The sequence below is a fragment of the Equus caballus genome, chromosome 28, assembly GCF_041296265.1.
Source record: "Equus caballus isolate H_3958 breed thoroughbred chromosome 28, TB-T2T, whole genome shotgun sequence".
Taxonomy (NCBI): domain Eukaryota; kingdom Metazoa; phylum Chordata; class Mammalia; order Perissodactyla; family Equidae; genus Equus; species Equus caballus.
In genome coordinates, this window is record NC_091711.1 from 29,766,173 (window position 1) to 29,785,456 (window position 19,284).

Sequence of the window (19,284 nt, forward strand, 5' to 3'; positions counted from 1 at the left end):
TATACATCATTGACAAGAAATTCTTTTTTTTTTCTTGAGGAAGATCAGCCCTGAGCTAACATCTGTCGCCAATCCTCCTCCTTCTGCTGAGGAAGACTGGCCCTGAGCTAATATCTGTGCCCATCTTCCTCTACTTTCTATGTGGGATGCCTGCCACAGCATGGCTTGATGAGCAGTGCCATATCCACACCTGGGATCCAAACCGGCAAAACCCAGGCCACCAAAACAGAACGTGTGAACTCACCTGCTGCGTCGCTGGGCTGGCCCCATGAAATACTATCTTTAACTTAGTTCATACCAAAGGGCCAACATCTGCAAAGACTGTGTGGATTAAAGTCAGACAAACAGGTCTGAATTCTAGTTTAGCCACTTATTGTGATACATCTCTGCCTCAATTGTTCATCTGTAAAATGAGGAAAATAATACCAACCTTAAAAGATTTTGTGAGGATTAAAGATAATATGTAAAGCATTTAGTACAAAGTAGCTATCCAATTAAGAGTTCTCTTTCTCCTTCCTTTTTTCTATTTAGATTAAATTATGAATGCATTGACTATAGTTTCAACTGGAGCAATACCAGAAGTTCATGTTTGAGTGACCTCAGCATCATAATGGAGTGAGCTGTTCCCCTTAAGTCTCTCCCCACCTATGTTACAACCAAACTGACATTCATTAACCAACTGAGGATTCCCTACAAAGCACAAGAGGACATCTTAAACATTCACACAGCCATACATCTGAAGAAAAGGGTACCAAATCCTCAAGAAGCAGTGGGAGGTGAGTGGATCCTCTCCTCATCCCCAGCAGCAGTGATCTAGGTTGTGGGTCCTCACACAGCAGCAGGTGCATGACTGTAAGAGGAGGTGGAGCAGCAGGAAGGCCTGCATGGGAACGCTTCTGCTTTCTGAGTGGCAACCTGGCCCACAGGAACGCTCCACATGGGATGGCGTGTCTCAGCCACCGTGTGGGCTCCCCCACCAAGTGCAGCAGCCTAGGTGAAGTGCCCAAGAGTGCAGAGCAGGTGTGTGTGTGAAAGAAAGTGTCCCCCATTCCTCACCCCCCACCTAGTACACCAGCTCGGCTGGTCCTTGGCCAAGGAAGCAGATCCACGCCAGAGCACCTATGCATTCCTGTGTGACCCACCAAGAGGCTGTGGCCAGTAGGCAAATACATATGAGCTCTTTCAGCACAACTTCCAGCAGACACAGTGGGTTCAGAAAACACAGCTCCTGCCCCACCCTGCCCCCCACAGAGGTAGAAGGTGGAATCTGTGACCTGATGCTACCACTATGTGCTGGCAGAGGAGCACTTCATCAAACACTATGGAGAACTACATTAACACTCCAGAGCAGAAGGAAAACGACAAGCCTCCAGAAACCAACCCAGAAGTCACAGAAAATTACAATCTAAATGACAGAGAATTCAAAATAGTTGTCATAAAGAAACTCAATGAGTTAGAAGGAAACTCAGAAGGACAGTTCAGTGAACTCAGGAATAAAATTAATGAGCAGAAGGAATTCTCCACAAAAGAGATTGAAACTCTAGTGAAAAAATAAACAGAAATTCTGTAGATGATGAACACAATGAATGAGAGAAAAACCAATCTAGAAACCTTAAAAAACAGAGCTGACATTATGGAGGACAGAACTAGTAATTTAGAAGACAGAAATATAGAAATGCTTCAGGCAGAGGAGGAGGGAGAATTAAGACTCAATAAAAATGAAGAAATTCTTCAAGAAATATCTGACTCAATTAGGAAATGCAACATAAGGATTATAGGTATTCCAGAGGGAGAAACGAGGGAGAAAGGAGCAGAGAGCTTGTGCAAAGAAATAATAGCTGAGAACTTCCCAAACCTGGGGAAGAAACCAGACTTAGAAATATATGAAGCCAACATAAGTCCTAATTACATCAATACGAAAAGGCCTTCTCCAAGGCATATAATAGTAAAACTGCCAAAAGTCAATGACAAAGAAAAAATAATAAGGGCAATAAGGCAGAAGAAAATAATTTACAATGGAACTCCTATTTAGTGTTTTGGCAGATTTCTCAGCAGAAACCTTACAGGTTAGGAGAGGCTGGAATGATATATACAAAATACTGAAAGACAAAAACTTCCAGCCAAGAATACTCTATGCAGTGAAACAATCCTTCAGAGACGATGGAGAAGTAAAAACTTTCCCAGCTAAACAAAAGTTGAGGGAGTTGAGGTCACCACTAGACTTTCCTTACAAGAAATGATCAAGGCTACCCTGACACCTAAAACAAAAAGGCAAAGGTTTACAAAGCCTTGAGCAAGGAGATAAACAGACAAAATCAGAAAACTGCAACTCTCTATTAGAACAGGTTAGCAAACACTTAATTATAACATAAAAGATAAACGGAAGGAAAGCATAAAAAATAACTATAAACACTTTATTTTAATCACAAATTCACAACACAAAACAGAATAATTTGTGAGAACAATAAATTAGATGGGGGAAGTAAAAGGATGGAACCTGCTTGGGTTAAGGGAGATAAGAGGCTATCAGAAAATGAACTATTTCATATAAGAGATCTTCTAAAGAAACCTCACGGGACCCAATAAACAAAACATAAATAAATAGAGTACTGAGAAAACCATCACAGAAAACCACGAAACTGAAATGGCAGTCAGAAATACAAGGGAAGAGAAATAGGGAAATGCAGAATAACTGGAAAATAAGAGATAAAGTGGCAGTATTAAGCCCTCATATATCAATAATGACTCTAAATGTAAATGAAATGAATCTTCAATCAAAAGAGAAAGAGTGGCTGGCTGGATTAAAAAACAAGATCCAACAATATGCTGCCTCCAGGAAACACATCTCAGCTCTGAAGACAAACACAGGCTCAGAGTGAAGGGATGGAAGATGATACTCCAAGCAAATGGCAAGCAAAAGAAAGCAGGTGTTGCCATACTTGTAACAGACAAAGCAGACTTCAAGATAAAAAAGGCAGTGAAAGACAAACGGGGCACTATATAATGATAAAAGGGACATTCCATCAAGAGGACATAACACTTATGAATATATATGCACCTAACACAGGAGCACCAAAGTATATAAAGCAACTATTCACAGACCTAAAGGAAGAAATTAACAGAAACACAATAATAGTAGGGGTCCTCAACACCCCACTTACATCAGTGGATGGATCATCCAGAGAGAAAGTCAACAAGGAAAGAGTGGACTTAAAGGAAAAACTAGACCAGATGGACTTAATAGATATGTCTATAGAACATTCCATCCAAACCCAGCAGAATACACATTCTTCTCAAGTGCACATGGAACATTCTCAAAGACAGACCATATATTGGGAAACAAAGCAAGCCTCAATAAATTTAAGACTGAAATCATATCAAGCATCTTTTCTAACCACAACACTATGAAACTAGAAATGAACTACAAGATAAAAGCTGGGAAAGTCACAAATATGTGGAGACTAAACAACATGCTATTGAACAACCACTAGGTCAATGAAGATATCAAAGGAGAAATAAAAAAAAAAAAATTACCTGGAGACAAATGAAAATGAAAATACATCATATCAACTCTTATGGGATGCAGCAAAAGTGGTTCTAAAAAGGAAATTCCTAGCAATACAGGCCCACTATAAAAAAAAAGAAAAATCTCAAATAGGTAATCTTAAACTACACTAAACAGAATTAGAAAAAGAAGAAAAACAGCACAAAGCCAGTGGAAGGAGGAAAATAAGAGGTTAGAGTAGAAATAAAGGAAACAGAAACCAAAAGAACAGTAGCAAGGATCGATGAAACTAAGAGCTGTTTCTTTGAGAAGATAAACAAAATGGACAAACCCAACTCACTAAGAAAAAAAGAGAGAAGGCTCAAATAAGTAGAATGAGAAATGAAAGAGGAGAAATTACAACGGCTACCATAGAAATACAAAAGATTATAAGAGAATATTAAGAAAAACTATTTGACAACAAACTGGACAATGTAGAAGAAACAGATAAATTCTTAGACTCACACAACCTCCCAAAACTGAATCAAGAACAAACAGAGAATCTGAATAGACCAATCACAAGTAAAGAGGTTGAAACAGTAATCAAAAATCAAAAACCTCCCAAAAAACAAAAGTCCAGGACCAGATGGCTTCTCTGGAGAACTCTACCAAACATTCAAAGAAGATTTAATACCTATCCTTTTCAAATTGGTCCAAAAGATTGAAGACAAAATGCTTCCTAACTCAGTCTACGAGGCCAACATCACCCTTATACCAAAACCAGACAGGGACTACAGAAAGAAGGAAAATTACAGGCCAATATTGCTGATGAACATAGATGCAAAAACTCCTCAACAAACTACTGGCAAACTGAATACAGCAATACATTAAAAGGATCATACACCACGATCAAGTGGGACTTATGCCAGAGATGCAGGATGTTCAATATCCACAAATCAATCAATGTGATACGCCACATTAACAAAATGAGGAATAAAAATCACATGGTCATCTCAATAGATGCAGAGAAAGCATTTGACAAGATCCAACACCCATTTATGACAAAACCTCTCCATAAAATGGGTATAGAAGGAAAACACCTCAACATAATAAAGGCTATGTATGACAAACCCACAGCCAACATCATACTTAAAGGTGAAAAACTGAAAGCCATCCCTCTGAGAACAGGAACAAGACGAGGGTGGCTACTCTCGTCACTCCTATTCAATATATAGTACTGGAGGCTTTGGCCAAAGCAATTAGGAAAGATAAAGAAATAAAAGGTAGCCTAATTGGAAAAGAAGAAGTGAAACTCTCTCTGTTTGCAGATCACATGATTCTATATACAGAAAACCCTAAAGAACCCACCAGAAAACTATTGGAAATAATCAACAACTACAGCAAAATTGCAGGGTACAAAATCAACTTACAAAAATCAGTTGCATTTCTACACACTAACAATGAACCAGCAGAAAGAGAACTCAAGAATACAATCCCACTTACTATCACAACAAAAAGAATTAAATATCTAGGAATAAATTTAACCAAGGAGGTGAAAGATCTATACACTTTTTTTAAAACTATAAGACATTATAGAAAGAAATCGAAGATGACATCAAGAAATGGAAAGATATTCTATGCAAATAGATGGCAAGAATAAACATCGTTAAATGTCCATATTACCTAAAGTAATCTACAGATTCAATGCAATCTCAATCAGAATCCCAATGACATTCTTCACAGAAACAGAACAAAGAATTCTAAAATTCTTATGGGGCAACAAAAGTCCCTGAAAGCTAAAGAAATCCTGAGAAAAAAGAAAGTTGGAGGCATCAGAATTCCTGACTTCAAAATAGACTACAAAGCTATATTAATCAGGGGCTGGCCCCGTGCCTCAGTGGTTAAGTTCACATGCTCCACTTCGGCGGCTCAGGGTTTCGCCAGTTCAGATCCTGGGTGTGGGCTTGGCATTGCTCAAGCCATGCTGAGGTGGCATCCCATATGCCACAACTAGAAGGACCCACAACTACAAATGTACAACTACGTACTAGGAGGCTTTGGGGAGAAAAAGGAAACAAAAAAACTCTAAAAATAAAATCTTAAAGTTTTTTTTAAAAAAAAGCTATATTAATCAAAACAGCATGGTACTGGTACAAAAACAGGCACACAGATCAATGGAACAGCAGTGAAAGCCCAGAAGTAAAACCACACATCTACGGACAGCTAATCTTTGACAAAGGAGCTAAGAACCTAAGGTGGAGAAGGGAAAGTCTCTTCAATAAATGGTGCTGGGAAAACTGGACAGCTATATGCAAAAGGATGAAAGCAGACCATTATCGTAGCCCATACACAAAAATTGACTCAAAACAGATTAAAGACTTGAAGGTAAGACCTGAAACCATAAAACTCCCAGGAGAATATATAAGCAGTACACTCTTTGACATTGGTCTTAGCAGCATCTTTTTGAATACCACGTTTACTCAGGCATGGGAAACAAAAGACAAAATAAGCAAAGGGACTACATCAGATTAAAGAGCGTCTGCAAGGGAAAGGTAACCAGGAACAAAACAAAAAGACAATCCACCAACTGGGAGAAAATATTTGCAAATCATATATCCAACAAGGGGTTAATTTCCAAAATAGATAAAGAACTCATACAACTCAACAGCACAAAAAACCTGATCAAAAAATGGGCAGTAGATGGTTCAACATCTGCAAATCAATCAACGGGATACACCTCATCAACAAACTGAGGAATAAAAACCACATGATCATCTCAATAGATGAAGAGAAAGCATTTGACAAGATCCAACAGCCATTTATGATAAAAACTCTGAACAAAATGGGCACAGAAGGGAACTACTTCAACATAATAAAGGCCATATATGACAAACTCACAGCCAACATCATACTCATTGGGCAAAAACTGAGCACCATCCCCCTGAAAACAGGAATGAGACAAGGATGCCCTCTATCACCACTCTTATTTAACATAGTACTGGAGATCCTGGCCAGAGCAATCAGGCAAGAAAAAGGAATAAAAGGAATCCAAATAGGGAGGGAAGAAGTGAAACTCTCACTGTTTGCAGATGACATGATCTTATATATAGAAAACCCCAAAGAATCCATTGGAAAACTTTTAGAAGTAATCAACAACTACAACAAAGTTGCAGGGTATAAAATCACTTTACATAAATCAGCAGCATTTCTGTACTATTCCAATAACGAACTAACAGAAAAAGAACTCAAGAACATAATGCCATTCACAATCGCAACAAAAAGAATAAAATACCTTGGGGTGAATTTAACTAAGGAAGTGAAAGACTTATACAACGAAAATTACCAGGCTTTTCTGAAAGAAATGGATGATGACATAAAGAGATGGAAAGACATTCCATGTACATGGATTGGAAGAATAAATATAGTTAACATGTCCATTCTACCTGAAGCAGTCTACAGATTCAACGCCATCCCAGTCAGAATCCCAATGACATTCGTTACAGAAATAGAACAAAGAATCCTAAAATTCATATGGGGCAACAAAAGACCCTGAAATGCTAAAGCAATCCTGAGAAAAAAGAATACAGCTGGAGGCATCACAATCCCTGACTTCAAAACATACTACAAAGCTACAGTAAGCAAAACAACATGGTACTGGTACAAAAACAGGTACACAGATCAATGGAATACAATTCAAAACCCAGAAATAAAACCACACATCTACGGACAGCTAATCTTCGACAAAGGAGCTGAGGGCATACAATGGAGAAAAGAAAGTCATTTCGACAAATGGTGCAGGGAAAACTAAAAGGCCACATGTAAAAGAATGAAAATTGACCATTCTTTCTCACCATTCACCAAAATAAACTCAAAATGGATCAAAGACCTAAAGCTGAGACATGAAACCATAAGGCTTCTAGAAGAAAACGTAGGCAGTACACTCTTTCACATCAGTATTAAAAGGATCTTTTTGGACACCATGTCTTCTCAGACAAGGGAAACAATAGAAAGAATAAACAAACGGGACTTCATCAGACTAAAGAGCTTCTTCAAGGCAAATGAAAACAGGACTGAAACAAAAAAACAACTCACTAATTGGGATAACATATTTGCAAGTCATATATCCAACAAAGGCTTAATATCCATAATATATAAAGAACTCACACAACTCAACACCAAAAAAAATCAAACAACCCAATCAAAAAATGGGCAGGAGACATGAACAGACATTTCTCCAAAGTAGATATACGGATGGCCAATAGGCACATGAAAAGATGTTCATCATCGCTGATCATCAGGGAAATGCAAATCAAAACTACATTAAGATATCACCTTACACCCATTAGAATGACAAAAATAACTAAAACAAAAAGTAACAAATATTGGAGAGGTTGTGGAGAAAAAGGAACCCTCACACACTGCTGGTTGGAATGCAAACTTGTGCAGCCATTATGCAAAACAGTATGGAGATTCCTCGAAAAATTAAAAATAGAACTACCATACAATCCAGCTATCCCACTACTGGGTATCTATCCAAAGAGCTTGAAGTCAGCAATTCCAAAAGTCCCATGCACCCCTATGTTCATTGCAGCATTATTTACAATAGCCAAGACGTGGAAGCAACCTAAGTGCCCATCAACAGATGACTGGATAAAGATGTGGTATATATATACAATGGACTACTACTCAGCCGTAAAAAAAGAACAAAATCGTCCCATTCACAACAACATGGATGGACCTTGAGGGAATTATGTTAAGTGAAATAAGCCAGATAGAGAAGGACAATCTCTGTATGACTCCACTTACATGAGGAATTTATAAATGTAGACAAAGAGAACAGATTAGTGGCTACCAGGGAAAAGGTGGGGTGAGGGGTGGGCACAAAGGGAGAAGGGGTTCACCTACAACATGACTGACAAACAATAATATACAACTGAAATTTCACAAGATTGTAACCTATCATTAACTCAATAACAATTAAATTTCAAAAAAAAATGGGCAGTAGATATGAACAGACATTTTCCCAAAGAAGATATACAGATGGCTAATAGGCACATGCAAAGATGTTCAACATCGCTAATTATTAGGGAAATGCAAATCAAAACTACAATGAGATATCACCTTACACCTGTTAGAATGGTTATAATAAACAAGACAAAAAATAACAAATGTTGGAGAGGATGTGGAGAAAAGGGAACCCTCATATACTGCTGGTGGGAATGCAAACTAGTGCAGACATTATGGAAAACAGTATGGAGATTTCTCAAAAAATTAAAAATAAAAATATCATATGACCCAGCTATCCCACTATTGGGCATTTATCCAAAGAACCTGAAATCAACAATTCAGAGACTTATGCACCCCTATGTTCACTGCAGCATTATTCACAATAGCCAAGATATGGAAGCAACCCAAGTACCTATCAACTGATGACTGGATAAAGATGTGGTATATATACACAGTGGAATACTACTCAGCCATAAAAAAGACAAAATTGCTCCACTTGCAACAATATAGATGAACCTTGATGGTATGCTGTTAAGCAAAATAAGACACAGAAAGACAAACAGCACATGGTTTCACTCATATGTGGAAGATAAACAAACACATGGATAAAGAGAACAGATTAGTGATTACCTGAGGAGAAGAGGGTTTTTGGGGGGAGGGTGAAAAGGGTAAAGGGGCACATATATCTGGTGATGTATAAAAATTAGACTATTGGTGGTGAGCATAATGCAGGCTATACAGAAACTGATAAATAATAATGTACACTTGAAATTACAGTTATAAACCATTGCAACCTCAATAAAATTGAAAAATAAGTACAAGAAAAACATAGCCAGAAACAAACTAAAATTGTTTTATACTCAGCAAAAAAAAAAAAGTTCATGCTTATCCAAATAGAACTTTAAAACAGCTGAGCTATGGAGCTAATCTTGAAAACATCTCATATCAATAGTGCTTATCTACCAAACTATTTGAAATAGAAAGCTGAAGACATATTGGTAACTGTCACATCCACAGCTATTAGAAAGTTGGTTAGTTATATTGTGTAGGCAGTGTATATATCACATTATTTATCTTCTATTATTCATGTTAGGCTTTAATTTACATATATTTCAGTTTACACGAATATTTCCCAATCATTTATTTCTATAATTATACTCCTTCCAAAAACAGAAAAGGAAAACGGTTCTTCAGCCACATTTGTCATAATTTAATTGATATAAGAAAATCAGACTTTAAGTGTATACTAGGCAAAGAAAGAGAAGAATATTTACAAAAGAGCATTAAGGCATAGAAGAGCTATTCATCTACCTATGTTTTTTCCAAGTGTTACTGCAGGCTCTTTGGACTAAACTGCCATTTGAAGTCCCCAGATAATTGTATCACTCTACTAAATATTAAAATTGAGCAGGGTTACAATACTGGACCTGATCCTAAAGTGAATAAATTGTTACCCGAAACAAATAATTTCAGCTCACTAAAGAATCATTTAAAGCTCTAAAAAATTAAACAAACATTTTAAAGTTGAACTTTTTATAAAATGGTAGAAATCTAGTTCAATGAATAAAACTTCTGAATAATTACTAATTCGATGGAGATGGGTGTATGTCTGTGAGAATGGAAGCATAAAACCTATATAGCACCAAAGTAGATATGTTAGCAAAGATTCAAAATAAGGATAAAAGAGAAAGCTGATTAACCCAAATATGTCCAAATCATAACAACTGAATAGAAGAAAGTCATACCACATAATTAAGATAAAAATGGCACAACTCTTACTGACTTTATTTTTAAAATTCGGAACACACATTAATGTTTCATTACTATGTACATTATGGCATGCAAAGAGGTTTATTTTAAAACAAACGTGCCCTTTATTCTAACATAAGTATCACATGAAATAACTTTTAATGTGAATGAATATAGTTTGTTGATCAACTTTATATTTTAAACAATGTAGCACAAAATATACTTAAAATATGAAAGCAGGCTTCCATTATATCCAAAATCTTCAATTACACATAATACATGAAGATAAATATACTAGCTTTTTTAGTATTAACAACAAAAATAGCTAACTAACTAGAAAAATAAGATTCCCAGGCAAATGGAAAGAATGGGTTTGATTTATAGATTTTACAATCAATACATAATTATTACAGTGTAAATTATATGAAAGCACTGTGCTAAGTAAACATTTAGGCCAAAACAAAGAAAGTACAACTATATAATCAAAGATTTATAATTTGGTTAAGGGAACACAACATAAATACATGAATCCCAGCTCTACAAAAAGAAAAATTACACTTAGTATTTAACCTCTCTATATCTCAGTTTCCTCATCTGTAAATGGGGATAATAACAGTATCTGCCTCATGGGGCTGTTTTGAGGATTAACTGGAATTAGAATATGTGAAATGCTAGGAATTATCTCTAACGCATAGGAAAACTCAGTGAGTGTTAGCTATTATTAAGATACAGGTTAAATAGGAATATATGAACAATACAAAGACATTACATAACCAGTGATCAAAATTTTCTAAAAAAATTTTGGCTTAATAAACACTAAGTATGCAGTAGATCATAAATCAGAAAGGTATAAATTTTATATCTGATGTTACTATAAATTTTAGTCATGATTTATTTGAACTTCCGTTAGATTCGTTTTACAGCCACATCATAAAAACAAAGATGCTACAGTGTTTATTTGCTAACATAAACTGAACAGATTTGTGAAACAAATCATCTCCAGGCTAAATGTAATATTTGGGGGTAGAATTACTGAATCAGAGCTAAAACGAATCTTAGAACATAGTTTGTAAACCCTTTTCTGACCTAGTTACTTACCTTCTTCCACACTTAGCTCTTTGCATTCATATAATGAACCCCTGGGACATTCTTTTAAAACCTCACAAGCAAATATGCATTTCTTGAATTATTCGCCTTGTCCTGAAATTATTTATAGTTCCTATTATTGTACATGTTGCTAGAGATTCACATCAATGCCTACTATTCTTCTAAACTTAAGAATTGGCTCTGCTACTCAATGATAGTTTGTCAAATAACAGTTGTAATCAGAAATAATAATTCCTATTCTACAATATTTCATGCTAATGCAAGAAAAACTAAATTTTACAGGGAATTTAACAATGCACATTAAATTGTTTAATTAAAAAACTTAAAGTAGGCAATCTTAATCTTGAGTGTTTGAGTCAGTCTCAAGGGGACAAGATACTTTATCATATTTTCAAAGGGGGTTTTTGGACACCAAAAAGGCTATGAACCATTGCCTTAAAAACCAAGGATTAATTTTAACCATCTAGAAAATAAATTACTTCAATAAAGTAGTTTGATTTTTAACATTGCTGTTATTTAATTTAATTAGCTTGTTAGTAAAGAACAAACACCTGTTAGGGTGGCTGCCCAGTTACCAGTGATTCCATCTTCCTAGAGAAAGGCTATAAACATAGGGGAAAGATGCACATTGGGACATTTTAACATTTTGTCCTTGGTTAAAGCTGATTGATCTAGAAGTTGAAAAGGCATCTAAGGCCGCTTAATTAGATTCCTTCCTTCAGAATTTGAAACTAAAATACTACCTTAGGATCAAGCTGACAAATAATAAAGGAGTGTGACTGAGAGAGAAACAGAGATCCAAGATTTCAGAACTTAGAGATACCATAAAGATTCTTCCTCCATTTCTCTTCCATTCTCCCCAGTTGGGCCCAACTCAAACCCTTTAAAGGAACTAATAATCGAAATCACTAGCTAGTACCTCAAGACTGTGTGCCCCTACAAGGATTAAATTTTCATTACATATGAAGAGATATTATTACAAGAGTCTTACAAAGATATTACCCATATCTTTGTGCAAGCAAATTTAACAGCTTCTGGTTGATTTTATTAAAAACAATATTTCTACAAAAGTACCTTAAGACCACATGCTAAAGTAGTACAAGAGAGGATGTTCTTGGAGAGACTTCCCATAATCTGACAGACTACCAAATCCCTTGGCTAGGCAACTGTTACTAATCCACAACAAATTACATCCTCACAGTCCATGGGCTTCACCATGCAGCCATAAAGATCCCTCCAATCAAAACTAAGAAAGAGATGAGGCTTTTCTAAAGAAACCCATATTTCCTCATTTTCTCTCTTACCCAATACCATGTTTTCACCTCAGTTGTACCTCCTTTAATCTGGCACCCTCCTGTTAGAGCTAGTGGCTTTCTTGTCCTACTCTATGCCTCATTGTCTTCAGGACCAAAAAATGTATTAGTTATTTTCAAAATTTTTAATATGAGCTACCAAGAATTACACTTTATGTTAAAATCTAGTACATACACACATACAATTGAAACAAAAATTTCATGAAGCAATAGTTTAATATAGTCTGATATTTTCTATTCTATTTCATTCTTTTAAAATGGTGATGAAAACCTACTACACTGATTTCACAAGGCAAGCTATAACCCAAAGTTTTACAATATGTAAGAAAGATATATGTCATGACCAAGTATTTATTCCAAGAATGAAAGTTGGTTTAACATTCAAAAATCAACTAAAGTAATTCACCACATTAAAAGTAAAATCAGGGGGCTGGCCCCGTGGCCGTGTGTTTGAGTTTGCGTGCTGCGCTTCGGCGGCCCAGGGTTCCCCCAGTTCAAATCCTGGGCGCAGACGTGGCACTGCTCATCAAGCCATGTTGGGGCGGCATCCCACATGCCACAACTAGAAGGACCCACAACTAAAAATACACAACTATGTACCGAGGGGCTTTGGGGAGAAAAAGGAAAAATAAAATCTTTAAAAAAATCAAAATTAAAAATTAAAAAATTAAAAAAATTAAAGTAAAATCACATCATGATCTCAACAGAGGAATAAAAAAGCATTTGACAAAAGTCAACACCATGCATGGAAAAGTAACTCTCAACAAACTACGAACAGAAGAGAATTTCCCCAAAACTATAATGGACATCTACAAAAACCTATAGCTAAAATCATACTTAATGATGAAAGACAAAACACTTTTCCCCTCAGTCAAGGCAAGGATGCCTGCTCTCATCACTTCTATTCAACACTGCATTGGAGGTTCTAGCCAACACAATAAGAAAACGAAGCATCCAGTTCAGAAAAGAAGTAAAACTGTCTTTTTTCCCAGACAACATGATCATCTATGTAGAAAATCCTACAGAATCTTTAAAAAAAAAAAAAAAAGCTATCAGAACTAATAAATGAGTTTAGCAAGGTTACAGAATATAAGACCAATTTAAAAAATAAAATCCAGTGAAAGGACACAGGAGCCGAATGAAAGAGCTCCCAATGGCCAGAGCTAGAACAATTTGGGCAATAAAATATTATTGGATTATAAACCAAAGTATAAAATAAATATACATGAGTATACATAGATATAAATGAATGAATGAATAAATAAAAAACAGTGAGAGAATAGATAAATCTTCCATGTTGAAAATTTCCAAATAATTTATGTAGATATTCCAACCTCAGGGCAGTGGAGCAAAACACCTCACTCCTTTTCTATGGGCTGTGTATAGAACTTCCTTCCAAAGCGCACAGTATGAAAGTGGGGAAAAGAGCAACTTTAGGGTGGAGAACCTGAAAAGTACTATGTCAGCCAGGTGATCAAGGTCAACGTCAACAATGATAAGACATGTTGATATCATGTACCCTTTATATGAGATAATAAAAATGTCACTTTACCTCTGTGGTCTTCTTTTTCTTCCTCCCCAAAGCCCCAGTACATAGTTGTATATCACAGTTGTAAGTCCTCCTAGTTCTTCTAGGTGAGGTGCTCATGGCTTGATGAGCAGTGTGTAGGTCTGCACCGAGGATCCGAACGGGTGAATCCCGGGCCACCAAAGCTGAGCACAAGAACTTAACCATTACATCACTGGGCCAGCCCCTGTGGCCTTCTTGCCAAAAAATCATAACCTCATTCTAACTATGAGAAAAGCATTAGACAAATCCTGATTGAGAGACACTAAACAAAATAACAATATATCTCTTACTAAAAAAGAATGGACTAGTTAACAATAAAATACAGGAGAATACAAATGCATAAGGTATGTGAACCACAGGTTTTTGTAAACCACACCATTGCATTTGTCATCTAAAGATATTAGAGGCAATTTTATGCCAAGTAAAAAAACTGAGTAGAGCCGGGGCTGGCCCAGTGGCGCAGCGGTCAAGTTCGCACATTCTGCTTTGGCGGCCCGGGGTTCACCAGTGAAGGATCCTGGGTGCAGGCATGGCACTGCTTGGCAAGTCATGCTGTGGCAGGCGTCCCACGTATAAAATAAAGGACGATGGGCATGGATGTTAGCTCGGGGCCAGTCTTCCTCAGCAAAAAGAGGAGGATTGGCAGCAGATGTTAGCTCAGAGCCAACCTTCCTCAAAAAAAAAAAACACCAAAATGGCATAGAGTCATAAGCAGCCCTCATACTCACAAAGAATATCAAAGAACTTTAGAATTTTATGAGAGCCAGCCCCATGGCCGAGTGGTTAAGTTCGCACGCTCCGCTTCAGCAGCCCAGAGTTTTGCTGGTTTAGATCTTGGGTGCGGACATGGCACTATCCATCAGGCCATACTGAGGTGGTGTCCCAGATAGCACAACCAGAAGGACCTACAACAAGCTGGGGGAGGGGGAGGAGGAGGAGGGGGAGGAGGAAAGATAGGCAATAGATGGTAGCTCAGGTGCCAATCAAAAAAAGAAGAAGAATTTTAGCACCTCGAAAGTTCCTCTAATCCAAAGTCCTCACTTTATAGTAGAGAACGTGAGACCCAGAGGAGTTAAGTCAACTGCTAAAGGTCACACCAAGGCAGAGATAAGACTATAATCAAATTTGTCCAATTTTTTTTTTAAGATAATTTCCTTTTTCGTTTCTTTTTTCTTTTTTTTTGCAGGGAAAGATTCACCCTGAGGTAACATCTGTTGCCAATCTTCCTGGGTGTTTTTTATCCTCCCCAAATCTCCAATACACGGTTGTATATCTTAGTTGTGAGTCATACTAGTTCTTCTACGTGAGCTACTGCCATAGCATGGCAACTGACACACAGGTGGTGTGGTTCTGCAACCAGGAAGCAAACTGGGCTGCCAAAGCAGTGAGTGCCTAACTTGAACCACTAGGCCATCAGGGCTGGCTCCAAATTTGTATAGTTTTAACTTAAAAGGTATTTTAGATCAATTACCATTCTATTATCGTACCGATCGATTTTCAATTCAACAATATTTACTGAACATTTAGTAACCACTATAGCAGTAGATGGCAATTCTCACCCTCAAGGAGCTTTCAATGCCAATTTGTGAGGCTTATTAAATATTTAAGGCAGGGACCAGCCCCATGGCCCAGTGGTTAAGTTCGTGTGCTCTGCTTTGGCAGCCCAGCGTTTTGCTGGTTCAGATCCTCAGTGCGGACATGGCACCACTCGTCAAGCCATGCTGAGGTGGCATCCCACATGCCACAACTAGAAGGACCCACAACTAAAAATATACAACTATGTACTGGGGGGCTTTGGGGAGAAGAAGGAAAAATAAAATCTTTTAAAAAAATTATTTAAGACAGATGTTATTTTTTTAAAAAATGAAACCTAGGGGCCGGTCTGGTGGCGTAGTGGTTAAGTTCATGCTCTTCACTTTGGCGGCCTGGGGTTCACAGGATTGGATCCCAGGTGTGGACTTGCACACTGCTTATCAAGCATAGATGTTAGCTCAGCAACAGTATTCCTCAAGCAAAATGAGGAAGACTGGCAACAGAGGTTAGCTCAGGGCCAATCTTTCTCACCAAAAACAAAACAAAAACAAAAACCTGCAGTGTTAATGGAACAAAGATCAGGCACACTCATAATAAATTACCTTTTTTCTTCAGCATTCTTAATTTTAAAAGTTTGTTTGGCTTTGTTATTTTTGTAATATGTAAAGAAATTCAACCAGTCTTGTCTAACCAGTTTTTCCACATAAACATTTAAAGAATGGAAGAGGCTGCAAATTGGCAGTCTGTAAGCTATATTTTGCCCACAGATATGTTTTGCCTGGCCTACACAGTGTTTTAAAAGACCTGAATTTCTGGCTAACATTTAAAATGGGTAGACCTTACATTAAAATCTGGGTTTCTGAATTTTGTTGAAACATCAGAAGATCTGACACAACTAGACATACATCATCCTTCATGGTAAAAACTGAGCCCTGATTAGCCTCTTGAGTAACTTAGACAAATAAGACACAACTACTGCTTCCAAAGACCTCTCAGTTTAATATTAGAGACAAGCACATAAACAAATCACTGCAGTGCATTATGTTCTTATTTGTGTCTGGCACTATGTCACAGCTATTACAATAAAAATGAGAACAAGGTAAGATGGCGGAACAAGGGAAGAGGTGATTAATTCTGTTAAAAAGAATACTGCTTTGGGAAGGCTTCATGGAGGAGGCAACACATAAGCTATGTTTTTAAGAGTAAGTTTTTGCCAGGTGAATAGGGCAGAGGAAGACATTTCAGGCAGAGCAGCAGCAGGTTCAAGGTTACAAGATCACACACAGTTGGCACAGATGATGTATAAGGCACCAGGTAGTTTGGAAAGAAATGATATGCCTGGAAAGATGGACTAATGCCAGATCATGAAGGAGTCTTGTATCCCATGCCCAGGAACGTGGGTTTCATCCCACACATCAGTATTGTTCCCACAGTGCCCCTAAGGAGACTGCTCATGATTCAACCCAGGTAGGAGAAGAAACAAGCGAAAGGATATGACAGCTGATCCCCTCTAATGACTGATTCAACTAGAGAAGCTCTACTTTTGTCTGTTTCATGCAGTGAAGTACTATTTTAATATTTCTTTGGACAAAAAAATTCTACTGTTATAAGCAAATTTTTTTTATTAAAAAAAGCTTAAACATGAGCCATTAAAAGATTTTTACTAAGAAATTAAATGAGAAGATTAGCATTTTGGAAAGATTTCTCTGGTAACAGTGCCAAGCATGGTATAAAGAAAAAGAACAGAAGGAAATGAGAATATTTAGTTTCAACAATTTATGCAAGAAATGATGAGTTAAATCTGAGTAGTGACAGCAGAGATATTCAAATCTTATTAATATCTACTTTGTGCCAGGTAGTCTGCTATGTACTAGTTCAGGATAAAAAAGATAAATTCAAGAGTTATTTAAATAAAAAGGAATCATAATTGATTAAAATGAGAAGGTAAAGAAGAAAAAAATTATTCTTGGTAAGTGACTTGAATAAATGCATGGATAGCTGTGGTTTAAACTTAGAATAAAATCCTAACACTTCATCTTCAATAAGCTAAGCATAAACCAGGCCAAAAAAGATATGTTAAGGAGATGTAATCTAGAAAAAGCAAAGGATTACAGTTATGACTACACTTTAGGAACAAAAGTCCCAGAGGATTTGCTAGAGGTATATACAAAATCAGAACCATCCTTGAATGCCATCATAAATAACAAAAGTCCTTAACTACGAATATTCTAAAGAGAATCTCAAAGCTTTCCCTAATGGTCTACCTTAGGTTCAAGCTTGGCATTTTTCCCTTGGCAATTCTGGTTGAGATCCAGATACTCAAATGATAGCATGGAATCAAGCCAGACAAGAATACTGGGAAACAATATTTAGGTCATCATACCCGTACAATTGCTAGATAACATATGACCAACAAGTTTATCAACTGTCCCATTACTCCTAGGGTAAATCTGTAATGAGCTGCACAATTCTGTTCATAGTTAGTCTTTAAATACCAATTTCTTACTAGACTTTTAGAATAGGTTCAAACCATTTATGTGGATAAATTTCGCAAGTATTAGAAGTGTTTAATGGTATGAGTTTCTAAGTTTTTCACTGAGTCCTAAGTTGAAAGAAATTCAGCGCCATTTCCAGGAATCTGGTTTTATAACATAATTGCTTTCCTGACAACGAATTTTTAAAAAGGGCAGAGGAGAGAAGAAAAGAATGGGGTGAGGAGCCTTTACATTCTTCAAAAATGAATTGTACTTTTACTGCTGTTCATGAGAGTTATTTCAATCTCTTTGATAAAGACTGTAATTAACATTAAGTACACAAAATAAACTCAAGTCCTTCAATGAGAGAATTGATCAAAACATCTTCTTCACAAAGAGCCTTCATACCTCCTTATTTACATTAGAATATGAAGCCTTGCCCATGAAAGAGTAGGTCAAATGCTAACTACTATTTCCAAATAGCTGACTGTAAGGTACAAAACTCTCTCTTGCAACATCAGAAACAACTAGTGGTAACTTTCAGTGCATTGCCAAACCTCAGATATTAGAAAAGACATTCTAAGAGAGGAATTGTAGGAGCCTGTAGCTACATAGTAAAAAAAAAGAAATCAGTATCTGACAAAAATAATAAGAATTAGAAAATATTCTCCAAGTATCTTTATGTGGGGCATAATAAGTGCTTGCATTTATAGAAAGAAAAGAAACCCCAAAATGATGGGGAATAGAAATATTACCTGAGGGCAGGAAATTCAGACAAAAGGTCCCTATTCCTGGTGAAAGCAAGCAGTCAGTTGCCAGGGTTTCTTAGACTCCTCTGGTACTCATTTGGGTGATTATGAAATTCACAGCACACCAATCTCCACCACAGCCAGCAGGGATCGCTGCAGGGAATGGGTACACAGGGAACACAGAGGGAGCAAGTTGAAGGGAAGGAAGAGGAAAGGAACGATATGATAAAAATATTTAGCTGTGATGCACTTACAAAGATACAGTTGTATTTCACACTGGATTAACTACAGGCAAACA

At 36.9% G+C, this 19,284-nt stretch overlaps 1 protein-coding gene across 2 annotated transcripts in view; it reads right to left on the reverse strand.

Annotated features, from left to right (window-relative positions):
• BLTP3B (bridge-like lipid transfer protein family member 3B) overlaps positions 1-19,284 on the reverse strand; it is a 91,808-nt gene that overhangs the window by 59,274 nt on the left and 13,250 nt on the right. Inside the window, exon 2 of one of the 2 annotated variants that reach the window (XM_023631477.2) lies at positions 18,993-19,139. The exons of the other annotated variant lie outside the window; for it this stretch is intronic. The gene's annotated coding sequence lies outside the window, so the exon portion shown is untranslated. The remainder of the gene's footprint in view (positions 1-18,992; positions 19,140-19,284) is intronic. 2 annotated transcript variants of the gene reach the window in all.